Here is a 17,576-nt window from a genome sequence, read left to right as displayed (position 1 = left end):
CGTGTGTGATTGTCCCTACATCCTTATACCCTCCTTTCCTTCCTTTGCGGGTAATTCGTCCCCTTGCTATAAATAGTAGAATAAGTTGAAATGTAAATACACTATAGCAGTGTTTAGATTTCGATCAAAATCGAATGATACACAATGTGTCATGCAAGTAAACTCTCACGAACATATAACCAAATATGAGAGGATCATTCTGATACTTGTATGAATGTCAGTAATCACTTGTGTAATATTTAGTGATTAAACTGAGAGAGGAACGAAGACTGTTGATTGCATATCCGATCTGTATCAAACATCGCATACCATTTTCGAAGCCTGCATACAAGTTTGAACCGCATATATAGTCCCGCTCTAATATAGCGAAACCCACTGCACAGGCAAGTGCAAAGCAATAAATGATACAAGAAAAATTACGTCATCATTCGGTCACCATTTGCGGAGAGCAACAAATGAGGAAAGAGAGCGGTGTTGCTAGTAAAACTATGCGGTCTATATGAATATACACATTTCGAGGGATAGAGGCGTTAAAAATGGAAAATATAATCTGACTACCCTTCCCTTAGCCTCTATCGAGCTAAATAATCATATAGTTTGTACTCTCTGAGACTTAAAAATCAGGATCTGCTACATTAGCTGAATATGAATCTTTCGCTTTGCGTTGTCCGTACGATCCTGCTGTTTCATGATGCATGGAGATGTCGGTATGCATATGTTAGAGGCAAAGAAGAAAATAAGCTTTCTGCACCGTAAGCGTATATGATAGCTTTGCTTGCATGCTGGTGTGCAATGAAGTGCGAGCCGATGAAGAGTTGTCTCGTTCTCTTTTGTGTCGTGATTTGCAGCACATAACAACAATAGAATACCGCTGGGGGAAATGTTTCCTGAAAGATCATATTTGAACGAACGAAAGCGATTTTTTCAATGAGTGGATCATTAAGTGGATCATAGATGGATCATAGATTTAAGAAATGAGTGTTCATCAACATTGTTACCATTTACTTATATCCTATCCTCCTCCTAAAAATATGTCACCCTCCAAAACTCGAGTACACCTTGAGTAATCGGTTTTCCACCCTACTAACCATAGATGTAAGAAAATTGTTTATATATATATATATATATATATATATATATATATATATATATATATATATATATATATATATATATATATATATATATATATATATATATATATATATATATATATATATATATATATATATATATATATATATGTATATATATATATATATATATATATATATATATATATATATATATATATATATATATATGAAACATAGTTTTCATGTCAAAAATATCTTTTTTCCCTGCTTGCACCTCATTTTTAGGCCTTTATTGCGTTATCCGCGATTTTCATTATACGCGATTATCTAGCCCTACTATTTTGCGGATAATCGGGGTTCTACTGTACCTTATTTATGTCATCCATACACCGGAGGAAGGGTGCTTCTACAGGATTTTTTTTTCCAACAAAAACTTTTTCATGTTCTCTTTGAAAAGTTTTCAGACAGCATCTACGCAACCAGCTGTCAACAACGTAATAAACATTTTTCTTGCACTCAAAAAATGGAAAATACATTTTCAAATACAGGGCGGACTCAATTATTTACAATCACCGATTTCTTTCCACTGCATAAAATCTATTAAAAAAATTGTTTTTATTTGCTTTTTATGCATATGTTATTTTTTTTTAATATAAAAGAATTTGATTTTTGATTCATCCCCTTAAAGTCAATACATACCTTTCACATATAAGAAATCCTAATTCTTTCGAAAGTGATAGAGGATCATATTTGATGAAAAAACCCCTTTTACGCATATGTTAGAATTTCAACAGTGACAGAATTATTGAGCTTTTTCTCTGTTTCGGGCTCTGTTTGTCTTAAACTGGCTCAAATTCGAAAACTACGCTACGTAGGACAATTCTGTTGCTCCCATTAGGAAGATGATAAAATTCAATACAGGATACAGTTGTAAAACTTTCAAATCAGTAGATTTAGTTAACATTTTAGAAGCGGAAAATTTAAAAGTTAGTGATTTTTAAGGTGTTATTCTTAATTCTATCCAAAAAAAAAATCAAACTAAAGCTCTGTAATTCGTACTTTGACACCCAACTTCTATCTTTGTTCAATCTTGTTGCAATATCATTTTAAACAATATCTGGTGAATCTTCAACGACAGGGTCCTTCAGATTAAACGCTCACGCAAAAAGAAATCGAATAGCTCCTTATTATTTTTTTTTTGGTCCGTCGATGATAACACTGCATTCCCCACTTCGGGACGATAATATTCGGCTACTCGTTCTGTCTGATCGGATGGTTTTTAGTGTCAAGATGTACAATTTACAAGAGCGTGTATTTTTAGTGAAATCGTACTACTCGACCACCGAAACCTCGGGAGGCGATCTGGCGTAGTGGTAATATCCATGCCTCTCACGCTGAAGGTCACGAGCAGAGCTGCGATTTGTCGTGAGAATCAAGTGATGGTACTCACACAATGATAATCAACAAATTTTGTACTACGATTATCTTTGGTGACCATCATAAAGTCAGTCCAATAGTGTGAGAAGAGTATTAGCACAACACTAACGCATGGTGAACTTCTACTTGACAGTAGAAATCCGAGCTCCTTGGTGAGTGTCCTGTCGCTGAAATGTCAGAATAGTGCGACACTCAAAAGTCTAGCTGATGGTTTGGTGTTTGGCGATATTCACAACATTCGCCTCTTTGTGTTCGTTCTTTGTGACTAGGGATGCCAGATGTGAATATACAGTTTCATTTTAAATACAATTTGAAGAATATTGTGTTTTCAGGCATGTATTTTCTTTTCAACTTTTCAGACGGCCTTAACGTTTTTAGCGGCATTTCGCCGACTCTACGTAGTAATACACGTGTCATTTGTATTAGTACTTAGTTTGTGGAATAACACGCCTTGCGTATCCCCTCTATTCCGGCTCCCGATCGGATTTGAAATTAGCAAAATGATGCATTTTTTAACCTGTTCGACTTCGATTTTTTTACCAAATTTGTTACTCATCATTGCAAGGATACTAAATTTGCAGACTTGTTCGCAATTTTACTGATATTTAATGTCCTGTCTATCCTGTTGCAAACTTATATTTTCAGTTGCAGACTGTAGGGATATGGTATTTCTTCTCTTTATGACTTGATTCCCTGCGCTTGAAACCCCTTTTTTCAAACATTACTTTGCTATTCTCGCGGTTACAAAAGTATCTGCATCTCAGATTTCATCAACATTTCAGATTTTTGTCGAAGATTTTCAAAAAAATCATCTGACATCTCTGGAGGTGATGCATTTACTCTGACAAATGCCAACACGAAAACAACAAGTCACCAAGTATTTTTGTATTATACATCAAATATTTTTGTCTACAATGGCTCTCTGAGTTGACCACTACCGACCGCGCCAGCTGTCCAAACTGGACTACCACAAAACGCAAGTTGCGTATCTGATTAATCTTCGGTCCCAGGGAGACTTCCCGCATCTCATGTTATACGGTCCTTCCGGGCCAGTAAGAAAACTCGCATCATGTATCTGCTGTGGAAACTTTACCAACCGGGCGTGGAACGGCTACGCAATGAAATATTAAACTTCACAACGCCCTCGAACCGGAAGGTGGAAATCATTACCATCTGCAGTAATTACCACATCGAGTTGAATTCATCGTTTACCGGGATATATGACAGGGTGGTCGTGTCGGATTTGATCAATCAAATTGATCCCAGTGGGTAGAGTGAATATGAGACTCGTCTTGTCCGTGGTGGATTAGCTGACCAAAGATACCCAGGATGCGCTGAGAAGAACCATTGAAAAGTATGTGTCTAGGTGCAGATTGATTTTGTGCGCCAATTCTACTTCGCGGGTTATTCCCGCGGTGAGAAGTCGTTGCTTGGGAATAAGGGGGCCGGCTAGCCGGTAATATTATCATTTGTTTGTTTCTTGAATGTAACAACACTATTTGCATTTCAGCACATTCCTTCGGAGAAAAGAATTACGCTATCCTCATGCTGGAAGCTTGCAAGGTACAACAGTAACCGTTCACGGTCAACTAAGAAGTATCTTAAATTGACTGGCAAATATTCCATCGAGAAACCGCCAATCAGATTGTCCTCGAACAAAGTCCACAGAAGCTGGAGGGGGTGAGCGAACGGCTATACGAGCTGCTATTTCAAGGCGTTCTATCGAATGTTATAATCTGTGGATTGGTACCGAATCTGGTTGAAAATTGCGATATGAGTCTGAAGACGCAAACATTGAATTTTGCCGGGCATTATGAACACTGGATGCAGCAAGGAAGCAAACATATATTCCATCTGAACGTGTTCGTGGCGCAGTTTGTAACACTGTGTAAGAAGTTTCTCAATAAAGCCTCAATGGAAGTGGATGATTTTTGAGCGATTCTATGAGATCGCAATTTTCTTTCGTTTTATAAAAAAATTAAATTTTTGTGTTCATCTCACGTTTATTAACTAAACTTCAATAGTTCTGGTAAGGCTTAACTCTAAATAAAAAAAAACGCCTTGTCGGTTTTCAATCGGATCATTTTCATGATCCGCAAATAATTATGAAATGGTAAATTTATCAATATACTTAAATACCATTTCATTCAAATAATGGTTTTGGCTGAATCATGTTCATTTGAAAATTATATTCAATATAACTTTTAAAATTATGACTCCATAATCTTTTTTATTATAAATGTTTGTTCATTTTAACTGCAAGAAATAAATGCTCGAATACTGAAAGACAATTGTTCGAATGAATCGAATATTTAAAAATGGCCCCACGATTAATCGATAATCTAATAAACGAAAAATTTAGACATCTCTAACAACAACAACAACTTCTACTTCAACAAACAAATCTAAACCAAGGAATGTGAAGTGGAAGGTAAAACGTAATATCAGAATTGCCGTTCGGACGTATCCCGTAAGTTTGAATTTATTTACATAGATGGTATCCAAACAACACTAAACATTGGCTACAGTTTCGTCGGCACAGTTGATTACCGTTATGAACCAGCACAAAAAACAAAGCTGCAAATTATGCACCATGTCGGTACCACGATCAAAGCATTCCCTGAATAAATCATATCACATTAGCCGAGCCAGCTGGCGGAAGCATATGCATAAAGGTTACTAGGTTACTATTTTCAACGACAACTGTTTATTTATTATACTGCTTCAAATACCTTCGACGAAATCAAATGTAACCATACCAACGTAAGTAAGAACATAAACAAATCCAAACCTTTCGTCTTGCCATTCCTCATACGTCTTTTCTAAATAGTGTAAATTACGAGCCACCTGTTAACTCCACCTTCTTGATCTAAACAACCGTCGCGATTGTCAAAAATGATTGGAACTGTCTGATCACTCACATTTCTACTACCATCATACGCCACAACCACCGCTCTCGTAACGTAAAGTTGTAAACAGAGCGATCGGCAGTGAGAGGCATTGGAACCAACCGTCATTTGGTTAGGTGTCAGAAACAAAAGAGTGAGTATCACTACTGAATATTTGGATCTCACGTGCCGTGAGAGGAATTGAGTGACTATGGTCAGCTTTTTTGTGACATTGACGGTGATGGATTGCAGCTCTGGTCACGAGTTCAATTCTCACTACCGACATTCTTCCAAAAATGGAAGTAAAAGTGACGAACCAGCCAAATGAGTTGAAAATCACTAATAATACAGATAAAAAAAATCCTTAATTAAACTTTGTTCTCTTATTATGGTAAGAATTTCAACATTTCTCGTCGTCGATTACTTCCTCTGGGGGTACGTGAAGGACCATTTCTATGTTAATAAACCACAAAATTTGGAGGAGAAATTTAAAGAAGAAATAAAACGGATTTTCAACAGCATCGAAGTCGTAATGTTAGAGTTGTGCATGAAGAATTTTTTTCACCGTTTAAAACGCGTTATCGAAAAAACGGGATGGTCACATCGAAAATGTCCTAAAATAAGCTTTATTTTCGTTTTTTTGAAAATAAAAATCGGTTCACTTTTGTAGAAGTTATTAAACTTTGTTGCGTGATCATATATAATAGAGTCTGTATATAATCAAGTCCGGCCTGTATATCTTAAACAATAACGAAAATACCCGAACATTTCACTTCATTCCTAACATCCGAAAAAAAATCACAAAAACTCATTATTTTCCGACCTTTCATACAGGTGTTACCCCTTAAGAAAAAACCAGCGCAAATTGAAAAAATGTTCGAAATGTTCGATATTTAAAAAAAAATCTAGCCAGTTTCCTACATCTCCTTTTTGACCAAAATTGAGTATGGGTTATGATTATTATTTTTTGAGAGTTTAAAAAAAGGTTTTAAAAAAAGTTAATTTTAATTTGAAAAAAATGTCAGTGCAAATTTTAAAAAAGTTGTTTGATATTCTTTAATGAAAATCTAAACAATTTCCTACCTTTCCTTCATTGACCAATTTTGTTATATGATCTTACAGCCGAATTGCAGCCAATTCATGTCAATCCGATATAGTAGATAAAGATTTTTTGGAAGAAAGATTAATGATTTTGAATACGCCTTTTCCAAAAATCAGTCGTAATTTAAATTGGTCATATTATAATGAAAATTGTGATTTCGGGTAGCTTTCATCATAAGTACCAAGTTTAAAAAAAATTGAGTGGCTCGGGTCAAAATTTGCTCTTTTCTGGCCGATTTGGCGTGAAAATGCTCTATATCAAATTGTAGTCGAATAGATCTAGTCTAGTCGCATAGAAATATTGAACAAAAACTACCAATTTTCAAGAAAATCTGAGAACCACTATATCGGTTTGACATGGAATGGCAAATAACATATGAAAAAGTTGTAGTTAGAAAAACTTTTTCCCTGAAGAAGTGACCATCTTCCAATTTATGGATGACTTGTTGGTTATTGTATGGGCTATTTGTTTTTTTTTTTTTTTTTGAGAATTTGAAAAAATATGTTTTTGAGAAAAATGGATTTTAATTAAAAACACTTTTTTCTTCAGTGTAAATAAAAAAAATGTTGTCCTTCATTGACCAACATTTTGAAAATCTTAAGGTTTTTTAGTATCTCTTTTTTATTTCAAGTTAAAAGCAAAACTTTGGACCTTTTCAAAGAGATTTTTTTCGATATTTATCACATCTGACCACTGATTTACACCACATTACATGATTACCTTGTGTATTGATAGAAAATTTTCAATCGTCATGTTTGGTTGGAATATGTGTATTATTTTTATGGAACCCCTTCTCCATTCCAGAGAAGGGATGAGTGTCAGACCATCATAGAAACATTTCTCGTACCCAAAAACCCTCACATACCAAATTTGGTTCCATTTGCTTTATTAGTTCTCGAGTTATGGAGAAATTTGTGTTTCATTTGTATGGAAGCATCCCCTAGAAAGAGGGGAAGAGTGTCGAACCACCATAGAAACGTTTATCGATTCCTAAAACCTCTATATGTCAAGTTTGATTCCATTTGCTTGATTAGATCTCGAGTTATTCAGCGCAACCCATGTAGAAGGGGAGGAATGTCGAACCACTTACGAAACGTTTCTTGTCTCCTAAAACCTCCACATGCCAAATTTGGTTCTGTTGCTTGATAAGTTCTCGAGCTATGCAGACATTTATGCTTAATGTTTTGGTAGCCGTCCAAGGGGAGAAGTGTCTAACCACCGTGAAAACATTTATTGCACACTAAAACGTCCACATGCCGAATTTGATTTCATTTGCTTAATTAATTCTCGAGTCACGTAGAAATTTGTATTTCATTTGTATGGCAGAAGTATACTAATATTAAAATTTATGCAACAATGTATCAGTTTACACTTATTTTAACCGGCTTTTTATGTCTTGTGAACTTATCCACGGACCAAAACGGTGGTACTATGAGTAATAGATAACGGTACTGAGTATAAAAAAAAGTTATAATCCGTGCTCGGGGAAAGGATTAATGAAAACTCCATGTATTGCGGCACTGTAAAGATGTAAAGAGCATTGTTGTGTATGTACAAACAGAAAGATAAAAGACGAAATGCGACAATTAATTATTTCGGTGATACATGCGACAGATATGCTCAGGCTGTGTCAGTCACCGAATACTGGCAGTATAACATATGATAATAAAGGTAACTAATATAAGCATATAAGCTTATAAGCATTCCCATTCGAACAAAAATACCTTTCACTACGATAAGAAACGATGGCCCCGATACGTTTAAAAAAATCCATAGAGTCGCTATAAAACCATGACACTCAATGTGTTAATCATAAACATAAAAACATTGTTTAGTAAATACTTATCAAAAGTTTACAAAAACAAAAAAAAATCTTGTTCATCTTTCAAAGTTATACATCATTGCTTCTTCAAGTGAAAATAATAGCGATCAGTACGACATACATGTCGAAATTTAAGACCACCGCAAAGGGGTAAATTTATAAGTTCATTTAGCTGACCCGGCTAACTTTGTCCTGCCCTAAATTGATTTTTTGAATACTTCCCAACATTCACGTTCGAGCGCTCATGGCTTGAATTCCGGAAAATTAATTGATCAATCGCTCAATTGGCATGTGTTACTGCCAGACACGAATGAATTTGAAAGTCTAAAATAAATATCAATCTATAATTTGCAATAAACTCTATCAGATTACCAAGCTCAAGAGCATTTTCAAATTGCTCAGTTTTTTTTCCGATTTTTTTTCCTTTCTCCTTCAAAATTAAAAAAAAATTCTCACAATTACATTGATCTACGAAGGGATCTCACCTCAAATCGGACAATCTTTACTCGAATTGGATGACCACATTTTGGCGATTCATTTTCATTTTCCATCTGAAAATCCATTAAAATTTACAGAATGGCAAAACATAAAAATCAATGTAATCAAAATCAATTCCAATTGAATAAATTAACTCCAATCGGACAAACTCATCATTGCAGAACAAATGCGTAATATTTTTTTTCGATTTCACTTTTCACTGCAGTACATATGCATAGCCCATTTTTTTAGATTTTCCTTTTTTAAAATATTATTCAAATCATTCTATCATTCTAATTTGAATGGAGACAGACACAACAATATATAGATGATTCAAATCTGATTAGCCGTTCTCTTGTGATGATGACTTATACGTACGTTACGTTTTGAGGCATAATCTTAGCTTTAGTACCATTGGTTGGCATAGTTATTATGAATTTGACGATGTTGATGGATCCACGTAAAAATTCGCATTTACTGTGCTTTAGTAGAAAAAAGATAAGCAGTGATATTTATCTATTGTAAAGCTAGCTGATGACGCAGACTTTTTTGCAACTTTTCGCCTTAGATTGAATATGAAAAAGCAGTATTACACGGTACACATGAATGCCAAAATGACTCTCATTCAGACTGATTCGAATGCTATAGGAATAAAATTGGTGAGTTGGGGAAAAATATTATTGTGATCAAGCCATAACTGATTTTGGATCGTTATTTTGAGAAATCTGCAAATCTGTATGGAAACCTAAAAAATCTGTAATCTGTATTTACAGATTCTTGGTTTCAAAAATACTGAAAAATCTGTATAAATACAGATTATTCTGTAGATAAGGTAACCCTGGGTAGGAGTGTTGAACCACCTTAGAAATTTTTCTTGCCCCCTGAAAACTCCACATGCCAAATTTAGTTCCGTTTGCATGATTAATTCTTGAATTATGCAGAAATTTATGCTTCATGTGTATGGCAACTCCCCCTTAGAGTGTCCAACCACCGCAAAAACATTAATTGCACCCTAAACCTTCACATGCCACATTTCGTTTCATTTGCTTGATTAATTCTCGAGTAATGCAGAAATTTATGTTTCATTTGTGTGGCAGAACGCAAATAAATTGACAGAACGCAAATAATTACGAAACCACATTTTGGTCGCCAATACAAATATACTTCGCCTACTGCTTCACCTCATTGATATGTACCTCATTGAATATAGATAGATAAACTACATTTTCGGTGGAATATTCAAAATCCAATGAATATTTTTGAACGATACCGTAATCCTGATCTATCAATTTCATATCAGGTGGTTTAAAAAGAAATGATCAATTTTTTAGAATTTTCTCCTATTTTTTATTATGGTATATTTTCATAAAACCGGGTTTCCTCAATTTTCACATTATCGCCATTTTAACGACTAACGAAAATACAATACAACAGTGGATAATCATCTCGACATCAACAGAGAGCATCAACATTAGCACAGCTAACCCATAACGAAGCAAAATAACATAATGATTGATGCATTCGTTTGCATTCGCAGTTCGCTGAGCGAAGCTTAACAACTGGGAGTAATTAGTGCAACAGGTTTGTCTGTAAATCCAAACATCACCGTAGCAAAGAGCTGACAGTTGATTTAGTCTCGTGCAATATTTCCTCTGTGCAAATCAATAAACACAGAATCGCGTCCGCTGCATTACGTTCCGTTCCGTTCCACGGATGCCCCGCGGTGAAATGACGCGCATGAAATAAATCTCCATCATCGTCTCCATCAGACCAATTGCCGGAGTGCCGGTGATGTACCCTGAACGGAACACGGTAAGAAGTATGTTTATTCAGCGAACCGAAAAGTGTCATGGGGAAGCAATTATCGGTGCGATCAAGGCGGGTGCAATGAATCAATTATCGGAGTGCGGATGATTTGCGTTGCCCTGTTTCAATGATCGTACAGCAATTGTCCCTCTCGCTGGCAAATTGACAAAGTCAGAAACATAGTTATTAGCGAGAATAACACACTTGCGGCTACGATGAAGAAAGGTAACATACATTGCTGCTTACCATTGGAACGAAATTTAGTCGTTAGACCATTCTGAGTTTTTATCAACATTTGAAGAGTCATGTAGAATGCCAGACGAACAAGGAATTTCATTATGCGTTTGGGGTTTATTCTTGGGTTTCAGTGAAATTCACCCAAACATAGACAAACAATCCCTTCTTAGGAATTTCGCTATGTAACCGATATCTTGTTGACCAATTCCTTCCCATACATTGTTCATGAAAACAATAAAAATAATTTTTATTCGAATACTCTTCAACAAAAAACCGACTGATCTTTTTAAATCCCTCAATCACATCATTACTTCTGTGTGACGAGACATAATCCGGCAAGCTTTCACGGGATACATACATCAATACATGCACATATAACCCGTCTGACTTGCGATGACTTGCCAAATGCAACAGAGCGACAGTGCAGTGTAGTTCGCAAAATTACTCATTCACCTGTCGTTAGCTTTGGTGTCTGGTTTTTGGAAAAGACACGACTGAACCGGCTTCGAATAGTAGGTATACATGTTACATTCCCATCTCGCAGTCCGTTGTCAATGGTATGTGACGGTACGGCACACGGGGTTTACACAGTCAAATTTCCGTCTGCAAGAGTAGATGTCCAATGCTCTTTTTCATGCCTATGATACATAGAATGCTGACTCACGCATTCGTGCAAATGGGGAATAATAGAATAAATCGCGATTACAATCAATTCGAGCAGCTCTACAGCAATCGTTACGGGATTTAGCAGCATGTGTGGGAAACGTTAAGCTGGTGGAGTCGAGCTAATGGCTACGCCAGACATGCAGGCACCAGATTCGTATTGAATCTGTGATGACGAATAACTATCTATCATACCGTGCGGGCGGGACTGGCAATTGCAGGTTGAGTACTAATTACAGTTCATATGAAGGTTGATAACAGCATTGGTGTTATCGTATGAAACTGAAAGGTTCTGGTATGAAATAGGGATTTTTTTGTTTGCACATAAGACAACGTCTTATGTGCAAACAAAAAAGTAAGGCTGCCAAATCAGAAAACAGGTCACGTTTTTATGAAATAATGTCCTCGTTAATAACTTTTGACGTAGAACTACGTCTTTCATTTCTATACCGGGGTGTAAAATCAAAGTTTCGAAAGCGAAAGCGTTACGCTGGAGACCGAGATTTTGAGTGTTAATAGCTCCTAAACAACTGAACGTAATGGTATGATAAACACTTCATTCGAAAGATAAAATGTCTACGCGTTCTATACTTGTTACTTTCTGATCCAAAAACTTGTTTCAATAGTCTTAAATTTGCTTTCAAAACAGGCTATTGAAATCACCAATCGGTATATAAGCGAGCGCCGCTCGGAAATTCACTCAGTTCTAACTGAACAGCGATTGGAGCATGTTGTCGCTTTTGTGGTGAAGCTCTTCATTTATCATGAAAGCGCGGATGAACGGTGTCACCAAGAGCCTGTTTGTGCACCTTAGGCCAGAAGGGAATCCATCAGGAGGAGAGTGATGCTACAAACGGTTCCCCAGGAAGATCTCGAAGCAGCCGCTACACACACACATACACGCGCGGAATTCTTTCCGTTTGGATGCCATTCAGCATCGAGAAAGATCCGGAAAATAATCTGTCAGTTCCTCTGGGAATTTAAAAATACATTCATGTGAAAGAGTTTATTTTGATGTTTTCTATCCATGTAACACTGTGACCAAATATGTTTCAATCAAGTGCTATTAACAGGTTGTTAATCGAGCTAGCATAAACCACTGGTGGGCTTCCAGTATCGAGGAAAATGTGGAAATATCTAATCGTTACTGAAAATAATCTGCCAGTTCCTCTGGGAATTTAAAATTACATTCATGTGAAAGAGTTTATTTTAATGTTTTCTATCCATGTAACACTGTGACCAAATACATTTGGTTTTGTGTTTTTTCAACCAATCGCAATTAACAGGATAGCTTCTGAAGATTATTCTTCCCCATCAGTAGGATATTTCGGTATCCAATATTGGATGCATAAAACCTTGTGCCTCCAACGTAATGCTCTCGTTTTCGAAGATCTCCAAATATTCATTCATTCAGAATGACTTCAGATTCAACTTCAAACAAATGATCTCTAAATCAACGATAGTCCTACGTCACCCTTGCGGTTGTGTCATAGATATAACCCACTTCCTGTTTTTTCACTACGAACGAATTTCGATGAATTTCATATACTGAACATTCTGACAAATGAGTACACAAGCACTCTGTACTATCTCAGTTGTGCTGTCAAAAGAGCTGGTAATATACCGATAGTTATGCAACATGTTACGTTGTATCTAACAAGAGCCATACATTATTTGACTGTGCAATATTCTTTTCTGAGTATCACTCTAGACAGCGAGCAGCCAACGCCATATGTTGGAGCTGAGAGGTAATTCGAAATAAATGTTGTTTAGCCAGAAATGTTGAAAATGTTGGTTGAACGGATACGTCAACAAACAAAACTGCCGTATTTGGAGGCAGTTTTGTTTGTTGCAATGCAATGTTGTTGTCGAGTACGAGACAACAACATTGCATCCTTAACGAGTTACGTTTTGGGCTGCAATCAGCTCGCGTGGAATCATCGGCCCAGTGTTTATCGATAGCAACGTTACTGGCGCTACCTATCGGGAAGATGAAGTCTTTCCTGTCATGATGGCCATGCCCAATTTCAAACGTTTCATCTTCCAACAGGACGGAGCGAAGTCTCATACCGCCGATGAAACGTTGTTGTTTCTGCTCGGGGTTTCCAGAGATCGCGTCATCTCCAATCGCTTTCCTGCTCTGTTTAACTGTGGATGGAACTGGCCGCCGTATAGTCCGGATAGAAGTCCGCTCGATTACTTCCTCTGGGGGTTCGTGAAGGACCGTTGCTATGTTAATAAGCCACAAAATTTGGAGGAAATTAAAGAAGAAATAACTCGGATTTTCAACAGCATCGAAGTCGTATTGGTAGAGTTGTGCATGAAGAATGTTGTTCACCGCTGAGCAATTGCATATCATAGGGCGCTTTAAAACACTCAGCAGTGTTATGAAATAGCACTATGCGTGTCCGACCGAAGCATATATGTTTCAACCACTCTGTTGAAAATTAAATCTTAGGTGAATGTGTTAATCAGGGTCCGAAATCTTCGTTGGTGAAAAATGAGGACTGACTCTACTCTCAGTAGCTTCGCTTCGACTAGAACTGCTTCGGCAGTCGCCGGCAACAAAAAGTGACTTGACTAGAAAATGAATTGGCTAGCGTTGACCAGCGAAGATGGTGAACTAGTCCAGTCAGTGGTTATTTTAACTAACTCGACTAATTCTACCTAATTCTAATTCTATCAAAACGTCTTCCTGTACTAAAATGACCTATAGGAGCGTTCTTAGAATCAAATGAATGCTGATTGATAAGGTTAATTTGATTTACTTTTTACATGGTTAATAAAACACTGTGTTGATCTACAAAATCTCGGAAAAAAACAGAAAAAATCGATTTTTTTTTTGACGTAGGACTACGTCTAACTGGAAGATATAGGGGGTGAAATGGAAATCTAGGCACTGAACAAGTAGGAAAAAATGCAAGATTTGGAACGCTTATAACTTGAGCATTTCTCAATAGATCGCAAAGGTTTTTGCATCAATTGATAGGAAATATATCTACGCATCTATCATAACGAATAACATTTCATTTTTCTTGGAATAAATTATTGATTAATTGTGAAATATTAAGCATTGTCCAAATGCACTATGTGCCCATTTTTGATTGGTCCATTTTGTGCTCCTCAAATCGTACCGACCAAAACGGGCAACCAGAGCAGCAGCGAAATAGAATGAAGCAAGATTGGAAAGGAAAAAGAAAAAAATTAACGAAACATTGGTCGCAGTCTCACACATGCGTAATTCTCGAGCCAGCCAGCCAGTTTTAAAATCCCGCTCCGCTGCCGTAACGATCATTCTTTGTGTGGACACCGACTGGATAACATCGTTGCTGGACGAGCTGGACGGCGAGGGATCGAGTGCCTTTCTCAAGGCAAGAGGGTGGAGGTGGTAGCGCTGGAGTAGAGTAGAGTAGAGTTTTCAAAGGGCCTTTCTCAAGGCTAGAGACGAATGAACTGCAAAAGTTTATAGTCTCTATAATACAAGACCTTCCTTCCTTCTGTAACGATCATTCTCATTCAAACCGTACACCACATCGGTTCGCATCACAACACATCAACAAACCAACCCAAACAGCCATGTCTGGACATGGTAAAGGAGGAAAAGTGAAGGGAAAGGCAAAATCCCGCTCGAACCGTGTTGATCTGGAGTTCCCCGCAAGGGTAGCTAGGCCGAGCACGTTAGTACCAGTGTACCAGTCCACCTAGCCGGCGTTATATAGTTTCGGCCGCCGAACTGATCGAGTTAGCTGGCAAAGCTGCTCGCGACGATAAGAAAACCCGCATTCGGAACAGAACACATTCGGTTCGGTGGACATCAAGACAACAGGCAGTTGCAGCGAATGGCGAGTGGCAAACGCAATCGCAAAACGGCATCAGGTAGCCGAAGAAAAATGTTTGTTCTTTATACAAACTGCTTTGATGGCAAATCCAGAACAAGGCGGCATCGAGGGCGTTCGAAATGGTTTTTTTTCAAAATCACGAGTACTAAGTTTTCTAAATTGGAACCATTCCATAAAACAAGACGCTTTTCAGGGCCATAAAACCTTCCAAAAAAGAGTTTAGGAAATACAGTTCAATGCTTTCTAAAACATTATCCAAAATAATAATAAAACACAAATTGATTTTTTCATAATTTGATTGCCAGGATCTGATGAGTATGTGAATTTGGCAGTTGTTCTGAGCTTATTGATAGTTGGCGACTTTCCTGATTATTCAAATTTCACCAATTCTTAAATTGTTTCCAGATTGAAAGTACAGTAATTTACAATTAGTTCGACATTTAGCTAATTGGACGGACATGTAATGCGACATATTTAGTTGGACATTTTTGTAAACATAGAGATCCAAATTATGACCCCACATTGAAAGTCGACACTGTACCACTGTCATCGCAAATGTGCAATTACAGGTTAAAATCGCTTCCAATGCGACACTGAGTGGCGCTTCGGCACGTCGCATTGAATGTAATTTACTGTACAACATGTCACAAAGCTGGATGGGAAGAAATTTTCCAACTGTGAAAGTTGTGGCGAGTGGCAACAAATCGCTAAACAGGAAGGTTTAGCCGAACTAGATGGGGATACCGAATGATAACAAAACAATAAACTCTTTAGATTGAAGATAATTTTGTGATCCTGAAAAGGACCCTTTTTAGCCTGCATGTGAATCCAACGAGCGATCAAATCGTAATGAATGTATTTTTTTGCCATCGCTCCCTTTTAACGCTTTTTAATTCGTTCGTCTCGTTGGACTCGCCCCTCTGGCTGAGTCTGCCGATTTGTCTCTATCATGTGAGTGTGTACCGCTAGAGTATAAAACACGCGGACCCCAAAAAAATATCTTATTTTCTTTCAAACCGTAAACCCGTGTGGTTGTACGGCATCGGCATCGTGGACGTAACAAAGGAGGACAAGTTAAGGGAAAGGCAAAGTCTCACTCAAATCGTGCAGGTCTCCAGTTCCCTGTTGGTCGCATTCACTGATTGCTCCGCAAGGGTAACTAGGCCGAACGGATTGGTCCCGGAGCACCAGTATACCTAACAGCGATTATAGAGTTTCGGCCGTCGGAGTGCTCGAGTTGGCTTGTAAAGCTACTCACGACAATCAGAAAACCCGCATCAAGAACAGAGCAGTTTCGGTTCGGTGCTCATCAAGGCAACAATCAGTTTTAGTGAGTGGCAAAGTGTTCTCCGGCACGTCGCATTAAATGTAATTTACTGAACAACATGTCACAAGCTGAATGGGAAGAAATTTTCCAACTGTGAAAGCTGTGGCGAGTGGCAAACGCAATAGCTAAACAGGAAGGTTTAACCGAACAAGATGGGAATATCGAGTGATAACAAAAACACAACACCAAAGGTTCTTTTCAGAACCATCAACATATTCATAAAGAGTAAACAGTAAACTAATCCATTTTTCAGGTAGATAGGTAGGTATTCACGTAGGAGAAGAAAATAAAACAATATATTTAAAATATATATTTAACAAAAGCTGTCCCCTTTGTATAGTCCTACGTCACTCCGGTTATGTCCCCGACATTACCCACCCGTCTTTTTCTTTCCACTACACCTACACACAAAAAGATAGAAGCATTCAAGTATTACATCTCAAAACTTGAAGCTTTAAAATTATGTATATCCCATCTTCATGCGTTGGTTTTTCACAAAGTTGAAGCATTTCAAAAATCACTTAAAAAGTCACAGGAGGGTTGTGCCCGAGACACGACCGCATAATTGACGTAGGATTCCGTTAGGTTATCTGTTGATTTTGGATAATTACATCGTTAAACTCTTTGATAATGATTAGGTGGACATGAAAAGGGCCGTTTTGTTTGGTTGTTGGGTATTTGTTCATTCCACCAGTGTTTAACGGGTGATGATGACAGAAGGATGATAAACAGTCGTTGGATGGTGCGTATCAGACAATACATGATCGGACATTGATATGGAGTTCCACGAAGCAACCAACATTAAAGTTCCAAATTTAAATTTTATTTGCTAGAACTATTCGTATCACTCTTCTCACTTGCAATATAAAAATGCCCCCGACTTTCATGTATTTGCAATGCCG

General features: G+C 37.3%; 1 protein-coding gene and 1 pseudogene across 5 annotated transcripts in view; one reads left to right on the top strand and one right to left on the bottom strand.

Annotated features, from left to right (window-relative positions):
• LOC129764731 (receptor-type guanylate cyclase Gyc76C-like) overlaps nucleotides 1-17,576 on the bottom strand; it is a 238,153-nt gene that overhangs the window by 42,820 nt on the left and 177,757 nt on the right. The gene's annotated exons all lie outside the window — the stretch shown is intronic.
• Nucleotides 3,428-4,448, top strand: LOC129764732 (replication factor C subunit 3-like; annotated as a pseudogene).

The sequence above is a fragment of the Toxorhynchites rutilus genome, chromosome 2, assembly GCF_029784135.1.
Source record: "Toxorhynchites rutilus septentrionalis strain SRP chromosome 2, ASM2978413v1, whole genome shotgun sequence".
NCBI lineage: Eukaryota > Metazoa > Arthropoda > Insecta > Diptera > Culicidae > Toxorhynchites > Toxorhynchites rutilus.
The sequence above is the reverse complement of the archived record's forward strand: the minus strand, read 5'-3'. Positions and strand labels throughout refer to the sequence as shown.